This window comes from Heloderma suspectum, chromosome 3, assembly GCF_057233095.1.
Source record: "Heloderma suspectum isolate Gila_16-S chromosome 3, 16-S_ref, whole genome shotgun sequence".
Classification (NCBI taxonomy): Eukaryota; Metazoa; Chordata; class Lepidosauria; order Squamata; family Helodermatidae; genus Heloderma; species Heloderma suspectum.
This window is the reverse complement of record NC_139460.1, coordinates 143,747,825-143,775,771: the sequence shown is the minus strand read 5'-3', so window position 1 is coordinate 143,775,771 and position 27,947 is coordinate 143,747,825. Positions and strand designations below refer to the sequence as shown.

Genomic DNA, 27,947 nt, shown 5'->3' with positions numbered 1-27,947 from the left:
GCCATAGTATGTGACTTTTGATGTAGTGGTATAGGCTAATAGAATACAAAGGGTAATAGAGTAATAGAATACAAAGGAGAAGGCAACGCCTTTCCTTTTGACAAATTTACAGAAAGAGGGGTGAGTGTTTTTGTATGTGTTTTTAAGGTGCTGCCTTTATTGATGGATGGATTGATGGATTTTAGGGGTTTATTTGATTATTTATTTTAAAGATTTATGCCTCACCATTCAATAAAATACCAGGGTTGCTAATAACATTTCCAAACACAGTACAACAAATTAAGAGCATACAGATTAAAAACCTATAAACTTGCCCTAGAACAGTAAAATCAATAGAAGAAATGTAAAAAGAAGAAACATAGATAAGATAAATCAGATCAAATTAAATTAAAGGTGCCAACAAAATTTAAAAAGGACATTTGCCTGATATTGACACCAGGAAGCACCAGCAAGTAGTGATGGGACAGAAATTCATCCAGTTTGCATTTTAATATGAACTTACCTAATTTTGAACCAATACCCCTATTAAACTCAATTAATTAACCCAAACTCAAATTAATTAACCAAAACTCAATTAATTATCCAAAACTTGTATATTCACACTTCTCTGAATTTTGCAATGGGGTTCTACAAATAAAAATATATACTGAACTTTGTATATTATGGGAAAGTGCACATAAACATAACATTAAAATGCACTTTGTTAGAAAAATTGCTTCCAGAAATGTGTGTATTAGGCAAACTTTTGTACAAAAATGCATGCATTATTAGGAGAAATGCACACAAAAATGTCTATGTGTTTTCATATGAGCTTTTTTGTTAGAATTCAGGATGAACTTAAGACAAGGAAAATTCTCAAAGTTTGGGATGAATTGAATTTAAGACTGGAAAAATAAGAAACTGGGAAAATCTGAAATTGTTCCATTCATCCATCCCAATAGGTACCCCACAATCAGGGAACCAACACTGAAAAGGCCCTTCCCCTCATAGCTAACCACCATTCCTGGGATGGTGGGGGAATACGGAGAAGGGCATTTGATTCAGAACTTAATGTACGGTCAGGCATTTGTGGAGGCAGGTAAGGAAGGTGCGGGAGTCCGAGGAGGGGGTGGAGTCTGATGGACTCCCCCCCCATCTAGCCTTCTGGACCCTGCTCACTGAGCCATGGAATGCTGGTGGACCTGGCCGCCGAGCTCTCCAGAGCTCTGGGAGCAGCTGGGAGCACCACCAAGGACTTGTCCTGCTGTGGGCAGGAAGGGCCTTGGCGGCACCCAAGAGCCATAGCCCTTGCCTCCTTGGGAGGAGGACAGGGTTAGAGTGCTTGGGGGAGGGGTGCCACACCAAGTACTCTGGCAGTCAAGGTCTTGTGCACATAAAGCACAAGGGTTTGACTGCTGGAATCCTTGGCACAGAGAGGAGGGATGCTCGTGTGGCTTGGCAGGCAGGGAGAGCAGGGAAGGTCACCAAGTGGGTCCAGGCTGCGTGAGCTGGGGGGGGTAGCTTGTCAAGCTCCCCTGCAGCCCAGACAGAGATGGGTGCAACCATCCCTACGGGCAGGTGATTCTCCATGTACCCTAATCTATCTTTGCATTTCAAACTGCACCCACCAACATTCTCTCTTCTATGTAACTATAAAAGGAACAGGAGTTTTTGTCTTCCTTTGTGCCTAGTCAACAGCTTCATCTGTTTATTTCTGGTTCTTCTGCAGCTCTTAAAGGCATGGATTCTCTTCCCATAAGAAAGTGACATTTCTATAAACACATGGTCAAGAAGACACAGTGTTACAAGCAAGGTTCGAGAAACATTTTAAATCCTGTTGTGAAAGGGTACTGGCCACATAATATCTCACAACCGAATGTTGTGTGTTTTACCTTTCCTTCTCCTGCCCATCATGCTGTGCACCCTGAAATAATTTAATAGGACTGTCAACTGCTGTTCATGATGGACCCAGGGTTGAAATATCACAGGTGCAGCAGGCCAGAACCCAAGGGCACAGACAGGGAACACAGTGGACAAGTTTCACTCTGCCTGCATGCAGAGCTGTCTCCAGAGCTCCTAATCTTTTGTTTTCCTGAGTGCTTTGTTCAATCAAAGAAAACAAACATTTTGAGTCTGCCAGAAAGTGCATCACAGCCCCAAAGTCATAATAAAAAATCTGAACCCATTTCATCATCATGAACAAAGTGATGCCAAAAAGTCCCAAGTTACTAATTCCAGCTGGTCTTAAGTCTGGTGGTATGTTGTTCATCACCGCTGTGATCCACACATGACTGGTTGAGTCGGGCTGGTTGTATTTCAGATAGTGCAGCTATAACCTGGAGACAAACAATAGGTTTTTTTTTTAACCCTGCATGAATAGAAAACTTGACTTTACACAGTAGCAATGTCCAAATGTCCCAAGAAAGCCATATAAATAAAAAACATGGTGGAAATTATTAAATAGGGCACCATTTGCAAGTGTCATGCCCCCCTAGAGGAATCATCCTCAGATGAAGAGCTGGAGCTCCCAGAAACAGAGCGTGCCCCAGATCTGTCACTGCCACCAGACCAGGAGGAGCCTGGGACCTCGGGGGAGATGGCTGCAGGAAGTGAAGGATGGTGGCTCCTATTTCAATGGGGCAGTGAATCTGTTGCGGGTGTCAGTCAGAACCAGTCAGAACTCTAAAGGAGCTATCCGAAATGCTGAACCCAATCCCCAAAATAGGTTCAGCAATTTGAATAGCTCCTTTAGAGTTCTGACTGAAAGCCAGATTGGATTCACCACTCCATTCAAATAGGAGCTCCCAGCCTCCACTGGTGGTTTCTCCCCCAACAGGGGGAGGCGACTCTCCCTCAGGCAGAGGCTGAGCAACCCCCTGCCCCTCAGGAGTGCCATCACCTCAAGCAGCAGGCCAGTAGGGCTCCAGTGAGAAGAAGCACTTGCTTGCAAAGAAGGACTCCACAGGAGGAAGTGTGGTATTGATTTATCAATCACTGTCTGGCCTAGATTTTGAGCTGCTAGCTGGGGCACTCTTATAAATATCAGCATCATAAATATATGATGATTTGGAAATACAACACAGCCAGAATAGTATGCCATCCTTAGTGGGCTTGGTTGGCATATAGTGCTTTACTGGGCATATCCCACTGAATGTTGCTAACTGTAACATACTTATACTGTATGAGGCACTTGTGGGAGACTCTGGCATTTAGGGCCATAATGACCCCAAAGCTGGCTTAATATGTTTTGCACAAAATGAAAGTTGTGATGAAAAAGAAAACACACAACAATTTTGCTGGTCCACAAAGGAGATATGGAAAGTGTGTGTGTGTGTGTGTGTGTGTGTGTGTAAAATCACATCTGTAAAGGTTTTTTGTAAACCTATTCTAAAAGCTGATTGTCACTTGTATGTACCACAGTGACATTTTTACTTGGACCTGACAGGCTTCCTATTTCTCCTTGAACTTTATTAAAAAGCCATCAGGCTCTGTTTTTAATCAGTTAGACTGAAAATGGTTGGATGGCTCCTTAATAAAGTGAGGTTGTGACCTGGGAAGGAATGGGAAGATTCACACAGTCTTGCACCAGTGAAGAAATGATGTTGTTTCTATGGGCGGGGGGAGAGAGGGGGGAGAGAGAGACACAGAGAGAGAGAGAGAGAGAGAGAGAGAGACTGATTTTTAAACTTGGAGGCAGGAAGACCTCGATCACTCAGTGCATTCTGCAAGGCATTCAGCTAGTGAAAATAACAGGTAGCAGAGAAGAGTAACGGCGAAGCCACATGTTACACATGTATTAAAATTAGAGCTGTGTGCAAATGGACGCTTGAAATTCTCCATCGTACTTGTGGGCAGAAAAAAAATGGGGGGACAATTTCACCGGATTTCTCCAAAGGGCGGGGAAATTCCCCAACACGTTCTCGCAGGTAGGGGCCACCAGTGGCGAAGGCTGTAGCACAGCTTCTTTCTTTTTTCCCTAAGGGCTTTGTCTGTGTGTGCTGCCGTGGCAAGTGGCAACAGCAGCGACTGTGTCAGCAGCTTGGCCCTCATTCTGCATCCTCTGCACTGCCCAATATCTAGCATCGTTCCAGGGATAGAGAAGGTCACCACTACCACCATGCAGAGAAGTGAAGACAATTTGGAGAGAATTCTGCAAAGTGGCCTTTTACTCCTAGCGTGGATGCTTATAATACTGCTGCTTCCCTGAAAGTGCTGTAGCAGGTGTGAGGAGACAGTGCTGTGCCAAAATCTGTCCTCCAATTTCCTGAAAGTTTTCTTTCCCCATGGAAGAGACCTCCATTTTTGTGCCTCTTTCTCTGGGTGTTTTCTAGGGGTGTATGAAACCCTGCTTACCTGGCTCTGCTGAGGTCCACAGGTGGGGGGAGGTGATCCATTCCTCCCCCTGGAATCCTTGATGGGGGGGAGGCGATCCGTTCCTCCCCCCTGGAATCCTGCCCAGCCGGCTCTGCTCCGCGGCCAGGCCGCAGAGCTGCCGGCCGGGCCAACCCTCAGCGGGGTCTCGAGCTGCTGCCAGGCTGCTGCGGACACAAATGGCGTCCTGTGTAGGGGACGCCATTTGATTTGAGTCCCTACGCTGGCCCTTGATAGGCTACGTAAATATTTATGTAGCCTATCACGGCTAAAGCAGGGACACAAATGGCGTCCCCTACACCATTTGCATTCCCGCTTTAGCCATGATAATGTTATAGAAATTTTGGTTGTAATATGTCTGTTATCCCACAATTTTATAAGCTAGGCTATGTCTATTCTACATTTGTGTGAAATTGTCATGCCAGACAAAGACATAGTGCCTTATCAGAGACTCAGGAATGCCAGGAATGTATTTACATTACAGTACAAGACTACCTCTCTGCGCAAGCCTAGATATGTAAAAGGTGCTGCCTGTTTTCTGTTTCCCTCTCAGCTAGACAAAGAGATTAATACAGCACAAGCATAAGACAGCCCCCAAAGGTCTTGCCTATATAAACTTTTGGATCACATCACTTGATTGTGACCTTTGTTGGAGTGTTGGCCCCAAGGGTTGCCTTATTCTGCAGAATAAAATTGTGTTGGACCAGATCTCTGCCTCCTCTCATTCTTGGTAAACAAATTGGAAAGTCTACCAGGGAAAAGAACACAATTTTTGTAACAATAGGCTATGTAAATATATATGTAGCCTATCACAGGTAGCGTAGGGATGCAAATGGCGGCCGGTATGATGGCCGTCATGTGCAACCGCAGAGGTCCGGCAGCGGCCAGAGCCGCCACCGCTGCTTCATTCGCCACCAGAGCTGCCGCCAGAGCCACATCTGCCACCAGGTAGGTCTGTCCTGGGGGGATTCTGTGGGGGGGAGGGGGGAGGTCATTCTGCCATGGACTCTGGGGGGACGGATTCTAAGGAATCCAGCCTCACTGGAATCCATGGCGGAATTTTCCGCCATCCCTAGTGTTTTATAATTTCTTTGTGTGGTCTTTTTGACCTTAGCTAATCACTGCAAGGGTGCTGAGGGTGCTGTGTGTCTGTTTCTTACTACTGCATATCTCTCCGGTGCTCTGCAGCTTCCTAGATTGCCTGCACTTCCTGATCTGAAAATACCCAATGGGAAAAAAACTACCTCATGATGTCTTCCCCCTGGGCTTTAATTGAAGTGCAGGAAGCCGAGGAGGCTACAGGCTGCCAGAGAGATGACTGTACAGGATACTTGCACACACTCCTTGGCCCCCTCATGAGTAAGGTAAGCACAAGAAGTGCAAGCCCAACCCAGGAGAATTTCTCCAAAATTTTCTTCTTCTTTGAATTTATTTTTGAAAGGAATTTTTTCTATCAAATTGAATGAGAATGGTTGAAAATAATGTGGGAGAAATAAGCTTCAAAGAGAGAGCAACACAAAAATGGGAGAATGATCCACAGTTCCAATTAATGCAGCCCCCACCCTCCTTGACTGCCACCTCTTTAGCCTTACAAACACATGGTTAGAATTAGAACCCTGTGGATGGAAGGAGGAGCAGTTTTGGGTGGAGAGGGTTACATTGGAAAAGTAGCTGGAGGGGCATGAGTGGAGAAGCACCTCCACTGCTTCTTCACAACCATCACCCTCATTCTGTAGTGCTTTTCCATAAACAAAGAGGCCACTGGGATTTAAAATCACATGTTTGTATTTGTGGTGTTGTGATTATTTGGCTCATTGGCTGAAACTAGGGATGATGTCAGAGGAATCCGTAATGGAACCAAATGAGTGCAGATTTGTAAGAATCTGACCTGCAGATTCCACAGCTTCTCTCCTGTCAGGTGGATTCTGAGGACTTTGCAGACCATTTCCCCAACTTTCCCAAATTTTGTGTAAATTTCGTCCATAGAAAAATACACAAAATAAAAACCCAGCAAAAATGTGATTTCCCCCATAAACTAAAGCGCGAAAATGCACATGGGGAAATCTGTGCATTTTTGCACATCAGAATGTGTGCAAATGTGTATTCACACAATTGAAAATTTGTGCAAATTTAGAAATTAAAAAACCTGATTCCATCGATGGTCAATGGAAAGGTGCCTGACACTCTGTGAAGGATGACAGAACAGATTTTACAGAATCCATCCATCCCTACTTGAAACTCGTTCATTCATTATGCTCACCTTTGTAGCGAGCCTGGATCGATGTACCAGAAATTTGCTATTAAGTTCAGAATTGATTGTGAACTTTGCAACATGTACAGTGAAGTAGTACACAGATTCTTCCTTCAGTATTTCCAGTCATCCTGCCACCTAGACCACCTCACAACTTACCTGAAGCAGTTTCTTTAGCTATCTCCCTCGTTGTTGTTGTCACCGCTGCTGCAATGGCTCTGGCTCTTCAAGGAGGAGGAGGGCTCTATGGGTCCATTTTCATACTGGCATTTGGTGGCAGCAAGTAAACATCACATGTCATCATCATGCAGGCAGGCTATGTGAAAACAACCAATCAGAAAGGGGGCACATAATGTGGTGATGCAGGACGTCATGCTGTGTTACATGATTCCAAACTACAGCTCCCAAGATGCATGCTGATACTGCGCATGTGTGAAAACTCATATACATGGAATTACATGTTATATTAAAGGAGAATTCTTGTCTGAGCTCACATGGACAAATGAGTTACTTTCTGAGTAAATAACAAATTCACTCAGGGTAAGTTTGCCCATCACTAATTTGTATGCTATATCTAACTTGGCTGTAATGTCCAGTGAGAGACACACATTTGGTTGTGTGTGTTATTTTCAAAGAAATGAATTTACTTCTGGCCTAACTCATTGCCCTTTCTATGTTTTTTATGTCTTTTAGATTTTGGTAGAAAGACATCTGATTTTCTCTTTCACTGTCATTTAAAAAGTGATTATGATGAATCAACTGAAACAGCGTTGTTATAGCCATTTACAGCTGCTGTTAATGATAAATTAATAGGCCCACTGACGGTTTTATTAACTTCAGATAATAATAGTACTGAAGGATAGCCTATCATATTTCAATATTTTACACAAACATCAAGAAAATATAAGGCAGGAAATATTCTTGTCAAAGCTTGGAAAAAAGAACCCAATACATTTGAAATACAGCAATTAAAACAAATGATAGGCATCAATTTAAAGGTAGATGACAGGAAGTAGAAGATAAATGCACCAAAATAATTTTCATCACTGTTGGTTTATAGCTCTTTTGTTTATCTATAATAGCAAACAAGAAATTTCCATGTATGTTATTCCTGAGAAACAGCTTAGGCAAAACTCCAAGATCTGAAGTTCAGCAGATTTTAATGAGTTGTAAAACAGGACCCCTGCTGTAATTAATTTGTAGTTAAGACTCCTTTTACACAGCAATCTGTTTTGTCATTTACCAAGAAATTTCTGGAGCAAAAACAAGTCAACGATAAAGCAAATTTTACAAAACATTGAGAAAAAAGTCACATTACTAATAGTGGAGGATCCAGACATTGAATCAACCATTTATTTTGCTCTTTGAGTGCCAAGCACATTTTCTTCATACTGCTTTCCAAAATGTTGATTGGCGTTATGCCTAAAAATGTGAAGCGTAAATGCAACAGACAGGTGTTTGAAAGTGCATGTATCATAAAGGAACCCACAAAGAACTGGAATGACTGCAGTTCATTGCTGAGTGTGCACTCAGTAGTGAAACCCGGTTTGCTGTTGCTAAGGAATGGGTGTAGTGGGCCTTAAATCATCCAACACGTTCTAATTTTCTTGTAAGTCATAGTCATTATTAGCATTCCTTTCCTAGCTTTCTACATTCTCAGCACCCAATCGTAAATATTATCAGAATGTTGTCCTATTGAGTTGAAATAGGATTTCCATCCTAATGAACCTTCTTTGGATTGCACTTGTATGGTCAAACTGAGAATCATAACAACTTTCTTTCTTAGGCTCAAAAAAGATGTGACGTGACATTACCTGCATGAATGCATTTTGATTTTGCAGAGAGGGATTCACTTGGAGGAGAGAAAGTTGAGGCAGTGACTGAATGGGTGGAAGCAGGTTCAGGACTGGGGTGTGTGGCCACTCTCTATTTTCACACAGTTGCATGGGTGAGCAGTGCCCACCTTCCTTTCTCCATCTTACCAATGATGCAATGTGTGAACTGGATCTTTCATATGAGTGGGTAATATCAATGAGGCCTCAGATATGAAGTGGAGGGAGGCATTATGTGCAATGGACCTCTACATCAAGGGTGAGGACAAGCTGAATCAGGATCAACTGCAAGTTATCTGGGTGAATTTCAATAAATTGGTAAGTATTTCTGACTCCCATTTAGTTAACAATGGCAGTGACAAAGAGGCTCTCCCTGCTTCTACATTAGGCTGCTGAGGTAGAAGAAAGAACTAAAGTGTGGATTTTGATATGAAAGGACTATGAGTTCAGTTCTGGTACTGAAAACAAATTCCTGGCTGAGCATTTATTTATTTATTTATTACATTTCTATACTGCCCAATAGCCAAAGCTCAGAGGCAACCCATTTCTTAATGCCAAGAGTATGTTGCTCCACTCCAGCCACCATTTTGTACCTGGTACCTCATGGTTGTATATGACAAAGTATATGAAGTGAGCCCTGATGTCTGCCTGTCCCTGTTCTACATGATCAGGAATTCAGTTGATGGGTCCAGTTCATACGTTGCACTTTCTTTATATAGAAGGAACAGTATACACTGCTGCTTCACCATGCCCCCAGGTAATGTTTTACACAAGGACACACAGTGAAGATTTACCATTCAATTGGAAGGGTACACTTTAAGGTTTGCCATGTTTATATTGATTAGGGATGGGTGAGAAATTCATTTCAAATAATTTTTTTGACCAGAATTTAGTAATTTACCCAGTTCATAACTCCTGGAACTGAACATGGACCTGAAAGCAATCTGCAGCCTGAAGTCCATATATTTCTGAGCTGGCAAGGTGCTTTGCACAATAGCAAAGATGTGTTTGAAAAATGCATGTGTCTGAAAAATGTGCATAGAAAAATTTGTACATTTGAAAAATGTGCACAAACTTCAATCAGCAAGAGAAAAATGCATGTATTTTAAAAAATGTGCACACTTGATTCATACAATTGGAAAAATGTGCACAAAAATACTAAACCCTGCGAGGCTTATAATTCTGTACAGACACTAGTCAGAACAAACTTCAAGGTGGAAATTAGAGAACCTTGACAAGCTGGAGTTTTGCTGGTTCACATATTCCTAATATTTCTTGCATCTGTGTTATGGGGTTCTGATTGGGTTAATTTATTTGTGTGTTTGTTTGATAATATGTCTTTTGTGAATGTTAAAAGTGTAATATTTTTTGTGTTTCAAATGGGACACCAGGATGGCATTTATCCTAAAACATTAAAACACACTTGCTATGACCAAGTGTGGAAAATAGATGTGCGATGGGTAAGGAGAATAATAGGGCAAATTTTCCTTTAGATTAACTTCGTTAAATAAATTATGAAACTGCAATATTCTGAATACTATTAGCAGAATTAATTTTTATTTTTATTTATTTTTATTTTATTGCATTTATACCCCGCCTTTTTTCCTCTTGCAAGGAACCCAAGGCGGCTTACATCATCCACCTCCTCTCCATTTTATCCTCACAACATCAACCCTGTGAGGTGGGTTGGGCTGAGAGTCTGTGACTGGCCCAAAGTCACCCAGTGAGCTTCCATGGCCGAATGGGGACTAGAACCCGGATCTCCCAGCTCCTAGTCCAGCACTCTTGCCACTACACCACACTGGCTCTTTGTGTAATACAAATACACACATGGCTTAGGTAATCCCCTACATGGTCCACCTGTCTCTGATCTGAGTCAAGATAAATTGCTGAACCCCTTATGAGAACATAAAGATGGAGACACCTTTGGGGGATCTCACTGGATGAGCCCTGGCATATTTCCTTTCACTCACAGCCAGATATTATACTTTGTAGGGGAAATGAGCTATGGGTAATGTCACATAGGCAATTAGCTCAAAGTCCAAGTTTGATCGATGAATACCTTTTTACAAAGTCAGATACCTATGTAGAGTTGCCACTAAATTTCAGGTGAAGAGGTTTCTGCTTTGGCAAAACTTCTGAACAATTTAAAGAGAAGCCAGTAAAACTGGAAAAGTTTTAAGAGTAGATAGATGGCAAAGACTCCTTATTCTGAGATCTGTAAAACTGGAGAGGGATTAAGAGTTACTAGGGATGTCAGAGGAAACTGTCCAGAGGGTAGAACTCACTGAACTTTCACCAGCTCCCCACCCTCACCCAGGGGTTTGGCTTGTTCCCCCACAAGCTGGCCAGACTTGATCTGCATTGAGCCAGGCCAGTTTGTGGATTTTTCAGGGTTTTAAATTTTTTTGCATACATATAAATTTGTGAAATTTGTAGCTGAAATCTGCATAATTGGCACAAGTTTTGGTTGTAACTTGCATAATATGTGGCTACAATTTGCAGAACTTACAAAAATCGGAGCTGCAATTTGCACACATTTCTATTTGTGCATATTTTTTTAAAATAGCAAATGCTCCCAGATTATGGGAAAAACCTACAGCTCAGCTCACAAATGCAAGCCAAGTCGGGGGCACTGTGGAAATCCAGCAAGCCCAATAAGGGCCATATTTCCTAGTAACAGACATCCCTAAGAGTTACTTGGATGGCAAAAGCTCTGAGGAATGTGAAAGCAAGCAATTTTTAAAAGTGTAATTCTCTTTTAGGGTTGAGGCTGTGTGTCATACATCCCTATTAATATGTAGAAGGACAAGATGGGACAGGAGATGGATCAGATGGAGGTGAATATATTGATTTCCTTCCAAAGAAGGGCAAAGCTGAGTTTGGAAGTGTACAATGCAATCCTATGCATGTTTACTCAGAAGTAAGTCATAGTGAGTTCAGAGGGTCCCTTTCCCAGGTAAGGGGGTATAAGATTGAAGTCTTAACTGCCTACTTTCAATAAGGTTTATTTTCCACACTAATAAGATGTGTCACTTTTCAGCAGTCAGAGTTGTATTACCACTCATCCTAACCTTTCTGTGTCTAATTTTGGAGCTGCTTGTTCCACACCATTCTTCTGATTGATTGGCGTGGTCCTGGGTGGTAGGGATGGAACATTTAAATTAACCTCTTCAACCATCCTTAAATAGAAGGCTTAAAGCTGTTTAGTTGAGTATGAAAAATGTGAAACTCTACTTCACAGTTCTCCAGATTACTTTTGTATAAATTCCCAAAGTGAGTGCCTCAATAGATTTATCATAATAATCTGAATTGCTTAGGACAGACTGTGTGCTAGAAAAAAACAAAAACAAAAAAATAGGAGATGGCAGAAAGTACTCTTGTGTTTTCATTATTTACTACTGTATCTTTCTTCCTACTCAGCCCTCTTCCAGGAAGAGGGATGGAAAATAGTTCCTGCCCCTTCATTTCCATGTGACATGGGGACCCTTCCTGAGTCACCCTGTCTCAGTGCCCCACAACTCCAGACAGGTGAGCCAGGTTACCCCAAAGGCAATCCATATCTTTTCTACTGGTTCCACTACCCTGAGTGGTAACTATTTCACTGAATACTAGCAAGCTAAAGTCTCTCTTCTTTCTAACATGTAATTTATACCCCACCCCACAAAAGGTTATACTTTTAATTTGTATCCCATCCTTCCTCCAGGGAGGTTAGGGTGGCATAAATGAAGACTGGCCATTTTATCCTCACACAACAAGCCTGCAAGGAAGGTTAAGCTGAAGGAACATGACTGGTCCAGGGTCATCCAATGAGTGGCATGGCTAGACATAGATATCAGCCTTTCCCCCCCACATATATTGTGTTTATGAACGTGACCATGCTCTGGGAGAGAGCGGAGGAGAGGAAGGCCTGGCGTGCTGTGGTCCATGGGGTCACGAAGAGTCGGACACGACTTAATGACTGAACAACAACAACATATTGCATTTACTTATATATAATATGTGGACGTTCAAACTCCTATCTATAATGCATAGTTTTCATGCTGGAGAATAAAAAAACAACAGATTTTTAAAGATCTATGTTTGTTCACATTTAATGGAACGAAAATCAGGCAAAAGCTGGATTGGAGAGTAGGTTATTATAGCCTGAAGTGTTTTGAAATTACTGTGTCAGACAATCATTATAGAATGTTAACAAAACATATCTTGATGTCTGAAACCTCCCTACATAGCTGTGTAGTGAACCTACATGCTTGAGTATGTGGAGGACAAAATAGCCACTGTACAGAACATTGCTATTATTCAAAAGTAGAACACATCAGCTTAAGAACATAAGAAGAGCCCTGGATCAAACCAAGGTCCATCTAGTCCAGCATCCTGTTCACATAGTGGCCAACCAGCTGACCATGGGAAACTCACAAGCAGGGCATGAGTGCAACAGCACCCCCCTTCCATGTTCCCCAGCAACTGGTGTACATAGGCATACTGCTTAAGATATTGAGAGTCTGCAACTCTCAGTTCATCTTTTGATGCAGATTTCTTTTTCATTCTATACAGTATAGGATGCATAAGGGCAGATCTAAAGTACTGAACAATTTTAGCACAATAAAGAAGGGCAGTACTGTTCTGGCAAGAGGTGAGTCACAAGAGACCATTTGCTACTATTTTGTCATAGCAAAACAGATATTACAATGGGCATGTGATGGTTGCTGAAAAAGAAATGAGAAATGTCATGACCTGAGGACACAGGTAACTTATACTAGACATTACAGAGGAGGATCTGGGAATTAGGGATGGGAGAAGCTGTCAAGCTTGATCTTGTCAAGGTTCCCATTTTTCCACCAACAATCTCATTCTGACTCAGGTCCATATCAGATTGTGAGCCTTGCTTTTCCCGCATAGAAATGTGTATGTACACCCATGCACATGGTTATTCTACACATTTCTTAAATGTCCACATTTTTCAAAAGAATTTTCCATTAAGAAATGCCACACCTCGTGTCTGGCTTGCCTGGCCTCGGGGTGGGCCATTGTGGGAGGGTGGGGTGAGGAGATGTCGATGGCTGCTATTGGCGGAATGTGGTGGTCTCACCACAGGTGGGAGGGGTCAAAGAGGCGCCTTAAGCTCTCCATGCCCCTCCTCAGTGCCTCTTCAATGCTCGGCTCCCTCCCACCCTCCCTTACAGTGTGGGATCTGTCTGGTCACCCATTTTGGGGGGGCAAGTAGGAATTTTTGGCTCACAGTCTTGCTGGCTGGGGCTGTATGTTTTTGTTTTGTTTTGTTTTGTTTTGCCTACTTCACACTGCAAATGAGGTTGGTGAGTCCTTAGGCAAATCTGGTTTATTTTAAGTTTAGGTTATTGGTCACATTTAGGTGCTACTAGGACAGGCACTGGGGATGAGAATAGGGGTGGTGAGCCTTCAGAGGCACAGTTATGGTGACATGTGATGCCTGAGGCCTCCCACTCTGGGTTTCGCAGCCCATCGGGGGAATAAGGGTTACCTTTGAGGCCAACTCACCTCACCCACCCGGTGTTTTGTGGCCCAGGTGGGAGTGACAGGGGAAGGCCTACCTCTCCCAAAAAGGGTAGCCCTGTGGGGTGGTGAGATGACACACCACTCCACAGGCTTTGAATGTTTTCACCCATGTCAGGGTCAGCTAGTGGCTGGTCTAGTTCAGTTGCCTGTCCTGGGTTTCCCCTAGGGATGTTAGAGAATTCCGCCATGGTTCCCAGGGGGGCCGAATTCCAGTGAATTAGGCCCCCCGGAATCTGTGGTGGAACAGAACCCCCTGCCCCTCTACCCTGCAAAAGCCTAGCAAAATGGAGCCTACCTGGCTGCGGCTCCGGCTCCAGCGGTGGTGGCGGCGGCAGCTCCGGCTGCTGCCGGGCTGGTGCAGAAGCAAATGGCGTCCTGAGTAGGGGACGCCACTTGCGTCCCTATGGTAGCCCGTGATAGGCTACATAAATATTTATGTAGCCTATCACGAATAAAATGGGAATGCAAATGGCATAGGGGATGCCATTTGCGTCCCTATTTTAGCTGTGATAGGCTACGTAAATATTTATGTAGCCTATCACAGGCTACCATAGGGACACAAATGGTGTCCCCTACTCAGGACGCCATTTGCGTCCTCAGTCTCCGCACCAGCCTGGCAACAGCTAGAGGCCCCACTGTGGGTTGGCCTGGCCAGCGGCTCCACGGCCTGGCCATGGAGCAGAGCTGGCCAGGCAGGATTCCGGGGGGAGGAATGGATTGCCTCCCCTCCATCGAGGATTCTGGGGGAAGGAACGGATCACCTCCCCCCACCTGCGGAACCCAGCAGAGCCAGGTAAGTGGGGTTTTGTACACCCCTAGTTTCCCCTTTGCAGATTTATCAATAAATGTGGCCCAATTTGAACCCAAGAATTTGTGTCAGTCTCTTTATTTCCCCATCTCCACTTGCAAAAGCAGTTTTGGATGCATTTTTCAAATGCATGCATTATTTATGCAGACATTTCAAATGTATTAATTTATTTGTAGTATCCCCACCCCCAACTCATCATCGGCCTCAAAAAAGTACAGATTTAATCCTTGAGATGCATTCCAGTCCATGTTTAATCTGAGGAGGTGCAAATTGGGGATTCTGGCATTAAAACACAAACCCAACATATTTCTCATGAATCCCTACTTCAGTCCCTAAAACTGGCATTTTGGTGGCAGATGTGTTTCTTTTAATTTCTTCTTTGGCCCTTGCCCTGGTTCTGAAGTCTACTGTTGTAGCTTATTACCTTTGGATCTTTTGATAGTGTTCTCATTTTCTAAGATTTGAACAAACATACCAAAAAATTATGTGTGAACTAACCCACAGTCTGTCAATCCTAGCAAGACAACACAATACCTCTTCCTAATGGCCAGTCACCACTTAGGTGTGGTTATCTGTTAACAATGGCTTTAAAAGACCACTTTTACCTGTTTTCTATATTTGCACTACTGGATTTCTTAAAGACATTTGCTGTATACAGCTGTCAAAATATGAGTAAATGATCCAGATGCACTGAAGCAGAATAAAGTCATCCGTGATTTATTTGCAAGACACAAAACATTCATTAATCACATCTTAATGCATAATTTAACAAGGATCCCTTTTGCACAGCCCAGCAAGTACAGTCATTAATGAGGAAAAAGGAGAGTATTTTGAGGGATGTATATAACACACCACCATAACATGAGATGTTGTGTGTGTGTTTTTAAAAAAGGGTTGTTGAAACCTCTTGTTTTCAAGATGTGTTTTCTGGTGAATAGCACTTTCTATGGTAAATCTGTCCATTCAGTATTAATTATGTTCCTGGAACTTTCTGACTATTAGATTAAATACACCAGTACATACTTGCTCTTCGTGGCTGTTACTTTGACACTGAGATGTGATGTTAACAATGGGATTAGCAGACATGTCAATAATAATAATAATAATAATAATAATAATAATAATAATACCATTTGTGGGAGGGGGTAATAGCCATCTGCATCAAAGCACATAGGAAGGGGTGGCTCAAACCTTCCCTTCTGAATCTGATCTGCAGTCTCAGTAATGCCCCCCCCCCCCCCCCGTGCATCAACTAGTGTCAATGTATAAGATTCAAGAGACCATGTGGTGGTCACAGAGATGCATGCATCTTGTCCACATCCTCAAACATCAAAAACTGAAAATGATCCCACAAAACAGGACAGGCACTGGTCACCTCAACAAACACTGTATCAATAGCAGCATTCAAATCAGCCTGAAAGTGAGCAAATGTGGGCTTGAAGTGTTCTGCAAACTTGTCACAATGACTCTCGGAGAGCTCCAATATATTGGATTCAGTGGGGTAGATGAAAGTAATCCCTGAACCACTCAGAAAAGCTCAGCTGGATGGCTACTCTAGGACATGACAGAGGTGTCAAAGTAAGTAAGCCTTCTTCACCACCATGCTGTAGGTGAGATTTTGCGTTCCTATGCACATTAGATCACCCTCATTACGAGACTTATGCCACTTGTGTTCCAGTTGTCTTCTGACCTATGTCACTGTCTGGAGCTCTGCAGTGAACTGGGGGTGGGAGAGAACCTGAACTCCATGGTACTGAAGAGGACACTCAAGAGCACCTGTGCCACAGTGCCTCTAATATTGCATTGATTAAGCTTTCCCAGCCCAAATGTGAACATATTTAAATATGTACAGGTTTTTTAGCTCCCTTTTTTTCATAAAAAAACAAGTCAGAAAAATGGTGGGTGGTCACTGGACAGGGCCTGGGTGAGCGTGGGGAGCATCCAGGAAGGCACCCGTGACATCCCTAGTGCTGCCTGAGGCTCCGTCCCACCTGGTTGGATGTCAAGGACAACTGACCAGGCAGGAAGAGGAAGAGGCATGGTGCACGCCCCAGCTCACAAGCAGGAGACTATAGGCAAGGTGCCAGCCAAAGCCCTGTCCTGCCTGGTCGGCTGTCAAGGACAGCTGACAGGGCAGGAGGAGGAGGCATGCATGTCCCAGCTGCTATTGCCATTGGGGTGCACACGGCAACAATTCCAAGTTGACCCTGGCCGCTCGCTAAGCTCCAGGGCACTCGTAGGCTGGGCCCTTTAGTTCAGTGAGTGGGGTCTGGGGGGCCAAGCGCGGAGGATTTCACCAGCCTCCTGGACTAAGTCAGGCACTCGCCACATCCCTACACCCACCCAGGTCTTAATAATGCATGCCAGATCAGCTCCCTCATCCACAATCATATGAATGTGATGACTCATTATAAACTAACCTGGCATTCAAAATAGCACTAACAAGCCAGAGGGTGTAGTAGCCAGTCCACCAGGAACCTGCAGGATGGGGATGATATCAGAGAGGGGAATGGCTTGTAAACCATCTAGCCTCCCCATCCACTCCAATGGCACCTCCTCTGCATCATATTGTACAACTTCCATTATGTGGGCACTTTTCTGCATTTCACTCTTCCTGCCTATCCAGATAACATGCTGGCTTGCAAGCGCTTATTTTCCAGCAGTTAACTTTTTGTTTTGTTTTTTAAGTGCGACAGTGCAAGCAGCAATAATTCTGCAAGCCAATAATTCTGCAAACTGGACTGGGTGAAATGTAGTAACAAAGGCCAATGATGGTAAATTAAAGTCAATAAAATAAACAAGTGCCAATAAAAGTGAGCACATCCCCCACCTGTTGGTCAGAAGACGTTACCTTAGGAAATATATCCCCCTGCCCCCGCTGGCTACCACTCAGGGGGAACCCTACAACCCACAACTTCCCTTTCCACTCTCTCAGTTCTTCCAGAGTTCCTTTCTCTCCCAGGAACTCTGGGAGAAGTGGAGACATATGCTTGCATGTTTGGTTGGTCTACTGCACTGGGATCATCCCTTAAGTCAAAGCAATGTAGGGATGGGGGAGAAATTCATTCAGTTCTCATTTTTAATGTGAACATAATTTCACAATTTCAACCCACTATGTGAACTGAAACTAAGTCATCCTTCAAAATGCACACTTCTCCAAATTTGCAAGGGAGTTCTTCAATCAAAACATGTGTACAAAAAATGCGTATAATAGGAGAAAATAACATTGAAAAGTGCATTATATTAGGAAGTGTGCTTGCAAAAAATGTGCATATTTGGTTAAAAAAACATACAGGAATGCATCTGTGAGGAGAAATGTGCACAAAAAATGCTTAAGACTTTTTGTGCAAAAAAAAAAAAAAAAGATTTTTAAAGTTCAGTATAAACCAAACTAAAGTATTGGAAAAATGAAAAACTGAGAGAAAATGAAATTTCCAGATTAATCCATTACTACAGAGATGTGACTGATAGCCAACTAGATTTGAGTAGAAATAGTCCTCTCCTATAGGCTATATCACATGGGCAAGCATCCCTGGACAGAATGCTTTCTCCCCACCGAGGGGCTAAGCTGAACATATACACCTCCTGCCCATATAAAGCGGTGGGGGGCAGCTAACAGGAGTATGTTTATTGTTGTGCAATACAAGTTCAATATAGCATTGTTCCACTTTGAACAGACAGTGATAATCGTTGATCATAGTGATCATGGGTCTATAAATCTAAATGTAATCCCTTCCCCTCCCCACCAAAAGTAAGACTGAGGAGAACTGGAGAGGATGTTGAATAGCAATAGTGATTCAGATTCTGCTTTCTAGTTTAAGCATTTTGTTGAACAATGGTGGGAGTGTAATAACCATTATTCATGTTCTTTAGTGATTGCCAGAGAGCATTTTCCTCTGTTTGTCACATGTAAATGTGGGTGGCAATATTTTTGCCTTTAGCTAGAGCAGTGTATGTTTATGTGGCAATGATCTCTTGTTCTACAAATGCCACCCTCAGTAAGGGTGTTGAGATCACCAATAAAGATTCAGACAGCCCCCATAAATTTGCAAAGAAAGGTATGCCAGATATGTATGAATCTGTGTATTTTTGCAGGGCCAATAAAATTTGACATAAGCAAGACCTAAGCTTATTGCCTGATGAACGTTAATATCAGGGAAGCATATTAAAATGCCATATAAAAGTAATATGCTTCCTGCTTTTTAGATTTGAGTTTAGGAAATTCCATACTGAATTATTTACTGGTTTAACTATTCTAACATCAGGGACAGTTTAAGCACATTTTTCTTAGTGTTTTCCCAATACTACTATATACCCCACCCCCAATATATGTTACTTGTGATGATGAATGAGCATGGCTAATATATTTAATACACAGCAATAGTCTAGAACTTCACTCCTTAGATTTCACCATCAGGAGATGGAATATGATTCACAGATGTTTCTTTATGGAGGCCAAAACATTAATATTGCTGTTGGTAATAAAACATTAAAGATGTGATGTTTGATGTACATGACCCTACATATGCATTTCAGAACAGCGGTCACAGAGAATCTCCTTGGCTCAAGGAAGAAAACACACCCCAAAATTCTTTGAACCTCACCACATGTAACTAAGGTTATTTATGTATCCTCTACTCAGTATGTGTTTGAGGTGATGTGACATTCTGGTTCAGAACTTTCACCTACTCCACAGGGCATTCTATGCCACACACAGTGCAATCCAATACATGTCTATTCAAAGGGACTTACTCCCAGGTAAAACTATATAGGATAGCAGCCTTAAAGTGGTTTAATAGTCATTACCTTTTTTCCAGGGAATTGGGTAATGGCATGGTTTGAAGGCACATGCTGAAGCTAAGCGGGTTTGGGGCCAGTCAGTGCCTGGTTGGGAGACCAACCACTTGGGAACCTTACACATGCCATCTTGAGTTCCATGCTGGAAGAAAGATGGGATATAAATGTAACAAATAACAAAATAAATAATAGGTCTGTGAGGAGATCTAGGGCTCTGCAACAGAGAATATTATTGGGCAATCACAGCACACTATAGTTGTAATTTCTTTGTGGGAACCATGACACTCTTGGTGGTACAAAACCCAGCACGGGCTGAAAGAGCTGCCCCCAATGCTCCTCCCTATTAGCAGTAAGGCCAACCAAGGGCAGCTGTTTCAGTGTTATTTTGGAGGGCATGATTTGACCCAATGGTTTTGAGGGAGGGGAATCACAATAGTAGAGGTGGGTTCTTCCTCCCTCTCTCCCCTTTAACACTAAAATGTTCTGTCTGCAGCTGCCATCCTTCCCAGAGGGGTTTCCCTCCCAAAAAAACTGATTACTATGACTATTACAGGTTAGCATATTTTCATGTGTGATAAAGAAAATCCAAATGGCATCCCTCTTTCACAAACCAACAAGAGGCAAAGACATCTCTTTTGCAAGTGGAAAATTGTTGTCTTCTTGTATGGCTCCGATTCATTTCAGCAGAGACCTATTTTCTACAATTTCTCACTGTTGTGTATGCGCTTGCATATCTAATCACTGGCACTGCTTATTTATTTTTTTTCACACAACTAGTGTTCTAATACTTATCTCCAACACTTTCCCACAAAAGTAGGCACTCAGCATTCACATCGAAATCTGTAAATTGCAGATAACTGCAGCATCCCCATTTTTTTTCTGGCTATATACTTCCAAACACAGTGGGGATCCTGGAGATTTTAGATGTTGCAACAATTACTCTGGGTAAGATACATATCCACTGTTTGCTCAGTCTTTGAGGAGGCCTGCAAGAATTGATGCAAGTGGGTTTGCTTTCAAGAGTTGTGTACCTCCTGTATATTTAGCATACACATGTATTCATTCATTCATTTAATTATTTATTTACAACATGTATATTCATTTAAAATAGTTTTGTGTCCGTGTTGAATCACTAGAATCCCTGGGCATAAATATTGAAGTCTCATCTCCATTTTATCATGTGCACCTCTCTTTTTTAAAATGCATTTTTCTTTGTAGCTTTGCCCCAAGCTTAGGCACAATAATAAGTGCAGTCTACAGTTGACATCTTGCATGATATGTCTCACTATCGTGTCTGCAAAATGGCTCACAAAACCTGGTGTTTTAGATTAATGCAGTTTTCATATGAAATGAACAGGTTGTTTGTAAACCAAAGACACACTGGATTGAACATCAGTTGGCAACAGATTGGTCCATCATGAGGACTCTCAGGACTGAACTTCATTCCATTACCAAACCTCACTAGATCACAACACTAGTACAAAAGATCACTGGAAAAGTTTTTTGTTGTTTGGCCTATTTTTTATTGTTTGTTTGCTATGGGACTTTTCACATAGTACATGGCTGAAAACTGGGATTTGCTACCAAGTGATCTACAGGCAGATATAGGTAATTCAGGCTCATTGATAGGCGTACCTGTAGATGTTTGTACACAGAGCCTATGGGTACTTGATGGCAAGGATTTGGGACAGCAGGAGCAATCCCACTCTCCCTCCACATGGAAAGGTCTTAAAGTCAACATGAACCCCTGGCCCCGCATAAAACACATGGATTGTAACATGGTTTCCACAAAGCATAAGCCAGTCTAGACTAGAACCCATGCCATACACTGTGCCAACACTGACTGCCACAAGCAGCTTCTAGCAGATATGGATGGCCACACAAAATGACGATGCTATGCCACATGCTGACACAACTAGGCTTAACATCACCACCTTTCATAGATCTGAAAGGCCACGGGCAGATAAAGGAAAGGGAGTGAGAAACAGAAGGAGCTGTACATCAAATGTCAGGCATTGTAGATTATAAAATGCCCAACTAGCTTTCAATGATCCACTTTCACAGCTGCAATCTTTTTGAGGCTTCCTGTCATACATATCTCCTTCAACAAAAGGCAGTGATCAAAATCTTGTTTCACAATGGGATCATCATAATAGATACAAAGTGTACCTCTCATACTTGACCATTGCTTTTCAGTCTTGGGTAGTATGTATGAGAAATTGGTTTCAGTTTGGTTTTGATCAGGATTTACCCAGCTTGCACCTTCCGGATCGAACCCGGACGCAGACACAATCTGTGGTCAAAGCCCATACTAGGGAAGTATGAATCCCTTACCTTGTTCCGTTCCAGGAATCTGCGGTGGGGGGGGGAGGTGATCTGTCCCTCCCCCCGGAATCCTCCCCAGGTGGCTCCGCTCCAGGGCAAGGCCGCAGAGCCACCGATTGGGGCCATCCGCAGCCGGACTTCCGGCCACTGCCGGGCTGCTGTGGCCACAAATGGCGGCTGTAGTAGTGGCAGCCATTTGCCTTCTTGCATTAAGCCATGATAGGCTACGTAAGTATTTACATAGCCTATCACGGCAAAGAGCAGGGGCGCAAATGGCGTAGCAGCCGCCATTTGCGCCCCTGCTCTTTTCTGTGATAGGCTACGTAAGTATTTACGTAGCCTATCACGGCCTAATGCAGGCACGCAAATGGCGGCCGTTATGACAGCCTCCATTTGCGGCCACAGCAGCCTGGCAGCAGCCAGAAGTTGAGCCAGAGCCGCCGTCGCCGCATCCGCCGCATCCGCCGCTGCCGCATCCGCCGCTGCTGCCACCGCATCTGCTGCCGCCGCATCTGCCGCCAGGTAGGTCCATTCTGGGGGGGGGAATTTGGGGGAGTGGCAGGGGGGAGGCCGTTCTGCCATGGACTCCGGAGGGGCAGATTCGAAAGAATCCAGCCTCACTGCAGTCTGTGGCGGATTTCTCCAACATCCCTAGTCCATATATTTGCAAGCTTGCAATCTGATTCACAGAATTAGTTATGAAAAATTGACCTGAGTGGCACACACTGAAACAATTCCCAGTGGTTCTGTCCTTTACCACACTCCAAACAGTGAAGCAAAATAGGTATAAATAAATTTTTAAGAATTTTAAGAAGCATCCAAGCCTTATGTAGGAGTTGGCTGATGTGTCAGGATGGCAAAAAACAGCTTGAAACAACATATATGATACACGTTTGTGGTATGGGATACAGCTGCTCTAGACAGAAGCAACCTACCTTCTTTGGTGAGGATTCTCTGCTTTTTATTGCTTCTGGATTGTTTAACTGTGGTAAAAGTACTTGCTGGAAATTAATACTGGATGGTTCTTTATCTCTCTACCCACTTTAGGGTGCAGGAGGGAATGGTTGCACTTCCCTTCACCCTTTGTGCATCTAGACACTAACTGCAAGATGAGGAATATAGAATTTACATAGTTAAGATTTACTGCTAGAAAGAATTCTTATTAGCTTACATCTCTTTGTTTATTTTAGCAAGCAAACATTACCTCAGGTATTTTGTGCATTTTTGCTTTGCAGGTTCTATTTTGAACATCTAATCTTATGAAGGTATTGTTGCACTAAGGGCTATAATCATGGTACACACACACACACGCACACACACAGGCACACACACATATATATTCCCCACTGCTGAAGACCAGTCAGGTCAAAACGCGTTTGGTTTTTGGATATTAGTATACCCTTTTTTGGAAAGCAATATTTTTACTATGTATGTATGAAAATTGTTGGACTGCCAATCAATTGATTGTTGTGGTTTAAAAAAAAAAAATTGTGCGGTATATTAGTTACTGTATTAAAATGTGTAGTATCGTTGTTATATTTTTATTCTTAAAATTTTCCTTCTACCTGTTTTGCTTCACTGGCACATGGAAACAAATATCAAACCAGAAATGTCCTAATGTTCCACGCCCAAACATATTGCTAAAATTAAGCAAATGTTGGCCAACACTGTAGGTGGGTTTGTCCCCTTCAAATATGGTGGACATTGCCTGTTTAGATGCCTATAGAAGTTGAACAACCCATGATGGCATGAAGATCTCAAAAGATGTGTCTTCCTGGACATCCAGTAGATCTGGATTGATCTCTAGGTTAAATCAAGGGACCATGCCAGCTTGCCTGGGACATCAAAAAAGGCAGCCTCAAAACTGGTGTCAGGAGCACCCTTGCTGCCTTCTGTAATTCTCAAGTAGCTAGAATCAACATGCAGACAAAAGGGCTCTTTTCCAAGGTTTTATTTCCATTCAACCTAATGACACTTACAGATGCTAATTGCCTGAGCCTAAGTGGAAAACTCAAAGGAGCAGCCTACCAGGGGATTCTAGCCTTAGGGAATCAGTTGGTCTCCATTTGGAGGAAAAAGCATGGCAACCCTCTGAACTTAAGGAGTAGGAGGGGAGAGTCCACCCATTTCCCGTGGGGCATTGGGGCACAGCTGTTGTCATTGCTCCCGCCTCTCCTCTCCTCAGAGAGCTTTGGCTATTGAGTAGTATAGAAATAAATAAATAAATAAATAAATGGCGCCAAGTGGGCTGAGCGCCTTCTCTCGGTGCCCACAACCTCCTGCTTGTCTCTGCGCCTGTGCCTCACATCTAGAAGCTCAAGTTGTCCCTCCCTCTCCCTGCCAGGGTCACTGTTGCTCTCAGGAATGTGAGCAGGGGGTCGCTCTCCCTCCAGCTGCACCTCTGAAAAATGAGTGGGTTTGTCTCCCATGGATTGTATTTCTTCCTCAGAATCAGAACTGCTTTGGGACTCCATGGGCTCAGATCCAACCCTGATAACTGGTAGGACTTCCACCTGCCCACAACAAGAGGAGGGACAAGTGTCATCCCTGCATTCAACAGAATGACAGAAAAATCTCAGCAACAATGTGGCTCATGTAGCTGTTTTGTCTGTCCTACTCCTGCAATTGTAAAATCTGGTAATAGTTCATAGGCTGCTCAGGTAGCATGTGTTATGGTTTCAAGGACTGTGAAATTTGTTGTGGTTGATACTGGGGCCAATCTATGTGGAAACAGGTTTTGAGTAGGGTGGGTGAATCCCCCAATGTCTGGTCTGGGGGTAGGGGGTCTGCCGTGGGGCAATTCAGGCCACTTGGGGCCCCACGGATTCCTCCGGAGCCCTGCCACATCTGCTGGAGTTGGTAGAGTGGCTCTCCCACTCCATGATGACTGCTATTAGCCTACTGCAGGAAAATTAATGCTGTAAACAGCATATTTTACGCCATTTGCGGCCATAAAGCACTTACCTTTACATAAACTGCAGCTGTTTATGGCTGTATTTATGTAAAAGTAAGTGCTTCACAGCCACAAATGGTGTACAATATGCCATTTATGGCTGTAATTTTCCTGCGGTAAACTAATGGCAGCCACCATTAGTGTATCGCATTGTTTAGAAAGCTGGAGAGCCACCCATGGGATCTGAAACTAATTCCTCATACCCATATTCTAGACCATTTCATCCTAATCTTGCCTTGCTAGGCTCCTGACAGTACTGGATCCATGTATCTGGGGGCAGGGGGAGGCTTTCAAGTGGTTCCCACCCACCCCCTATGCCTATGTACCTCCTCCTCACTGCTGTTGCTATTAAAACATTGGCTTGCCTCTTTCTCTGGGGCCAATTGCCAGTTTTCCCCAGAGATATGACAAGGTGTATGGAGTTTACTGCTCTCTCCCCTGGCTGTTCTCCCTGTCCAGCCTGAGGAAGTGTCCTGGAGAACCTGAAAGCTTGCTCACTATGCTGTGACATTGTGATTGATCATCATAAAGGGATTGCCCAACTGTGAACTTTGAATGGTTTCTAACATGGCTGCCTTTGCTTTTTGAGTACAGAAAGCAACAACAAGGAAGAGAAAAAGCAGGACCAAGAGACTCCAGGAATTAGCAGTGAGTGACCCTCCCTTCTGCTACTGGGCATGGGCCTTGGCAGGTACCCAACAATACCAACCCCTGAGGCCAGCTCTGGCCCCTAATATTTTGCATCCTTCCTTTCTGACTTGCCCCTGTGTAGGATCAGAACAGTTAATCCTATGCCATAAACCCTTCTGACTCTGTGATTCACAAGCAGTTGAGGCAACACCCACCAATGGCTTCATGATCACCACTACCACCATCCCACAGTCTCTTACTGCACTGCTGAAATATAAACATGCCAGTCATTGTGACTTAGTCCTGCAACAGCACACAACAATTTGTACTCAAGAGATATCCTTTCAGTTCTCCTTGTCCCTACTTTCTATATTCTCCTTTAACCAAACAGGGAAGTGTTACACTAAGTCAGAGTCACAGACTCTCAGCCCAACCTACCTCACAGGGTTGTTGTGAGGATAAAATGGAGAGGAGGAAGATTATGTATGCCACCTTGGGTTCCTTGCAAGAGGAAAAAAGGCAGGATAGAAATGCAATAAATAAATCAATAATAAATAAGTATATTCTAAAGTGGATTTATAAAAGGAACCACCTATTGCCTCATTATGATTCCCATAGTGTCTAAAACAGGAAAAGTAGGAGGGAAAAATCAGAAAAAGAAAAGGAATGGTTTTAAAGCCAGAGAGATAGTTTCAAAGTCGAGGGGGATAAAAGAAGTGGAATGCTTAGGCCAGATTCAATTATGTCTGCCTGAAAAGAAAGAAAGTGTCCATTTTATTCAATCAAGATCAAGCCATGAGAAAGATGCAATAGTAGTTAAACCTGCTTTAAGTCAGTGTGGTGTACTGGGAGCCAGGAGATCCGTACTCTAGTACCCACTCGGCCATGAAAGCTCACTGGGTGACTTTTGCCCAGTCACAGACTCTCAGCCCAACCTACCTCACAGGGTTGTTGTTGTGAGGATAAAATGGAGAGGAGGAGGATTATGTAAACTGCCTTGGGTTCCTTGCAAGAGGAAAAAAGGCAGGAGATAAATGCAAGAAATAAATAAATAATAAATAATTTAGACCCCAAGGTAGTAAGTTTATAGGGACCAATGTAATTGCTGAATATTAACTATGAATGAAAATCATTATTATGCTTCTGGTCTAATGTTTGAATAAGATCTCAAATAAAAGTACTGATACAGATCAAGCTCAACTTCTAACTAAAAGGAAAATGAAAGATAGTATATGGAAGAGTATAACTATATTATGGAGCTAAATGTGTTAAGAACAGCTTTTCTATGTTACGGAAACTTGAACAGAAGTTCCAAATCAGACAATTCTGCAACTGAACAATTATCCATCCATCCATCTATCTTATTATCTTATTTTAATTCACCCAATAAGTTATCTGGGCAGTCATTACAAACAATTAAAATAATAAGTCTATGCCCTAGACTTTTCAATGAAGTTTGCAGTCTCACATGTAATCGTGCTGAGAAGTAAGTCCCATTGAGTACATGATTACAATCTAAGCAAGCTATATTGTGTTGAAATCAATTTCTGTGTTGAGTAGCTTTCCCTATGTAAGAACACTTGTGTTTGAAACATGATGGGTAGTTCAGAAACCAGCACATTAAGGGTGCAATCCTATGTATGTTTAGACAGAAAAAAAGTCCTGCAAAAGCATGACTATCAAAGTATGCATAGGATTGTACCCCAAGAAACTTAAAAGCACAACATGATATCACCATGTCTGCTGAAGGCAGCATGTAAAGGTTATATAAGCATTTTTCTTCTTCTTTTTTCTTCCCTTGCTAGAACAACATCCCAGAAATTAGGACTTGAACATTGACTTATCTTGACGTTAGACCTTTCTCTTCACTGGCATATTTATAATATGATAACATCATGGATAAAGATCCCAGTTCTAAACACTCCTAGGGCCAATCTCTAACTTGCTCTGCAGGGTAAATAGAAGCTTGGGTTTTGTGTGGTTGAGGGTGCACAATTTTCACTGACAAAATGCTGCCAGTGTGGGAGGGATTAACCTCTCCTTTCCCCAGAACCATGGCCCCAATTAGGTCATCCCCCCTCCAAGCTGCTATTACTAAAACAACAACAACAACAACAACAACAACAACAACAACAACAACAACAGTGGGAGATCCTAGCTTCATGTTTCTTATAAGCTTTATACTCTAGGGCTATGCAGGGACCCCCACCCGATCTGCTTCAGAGGCCAATCTGGGGCTTCTGAGTCAGGCCTGCTTTACTTCAGGCTGCTTTGCAGGGAGAGGGCCTAAGTTAACCCAGTTTGGCCTCCAGAGCTGAAGTGGGATTCGGATTGCTGAATCCTGCTTTCCCCCCATGCACTGTGTGAACCCCCAGCTCCTTACCTTGGCCCTCAGGATGTGCACTGGCAGCTGCCTTCCAACTCTAGGGAGTTGTCACTGCTGCTGCTGCCACAACAAGCTCC

General features: G+C 43.1%; 1 long non-coding RNA gene across 1 annotated transcript; it reads right to left on the bottom strand.

Annotated features, from left to right (window-relative positions):
• Nucleotides 1-144: 144 nt before the first annotated feature.
• Nucleotides 145-27,947, bottom strand: LOC146350314 (uncharacterized). Its single transcript, XR_014788832.1, has 3 exons — nt 27,868-27,947; nt 6,761-6,917; nt 145-2,315 (listed from the first exon to the last, which is right to left on the bottom strand). It is a non-coding gene; the product is annotated as an uncharacterized LOC146350314 (long non-coding RNA).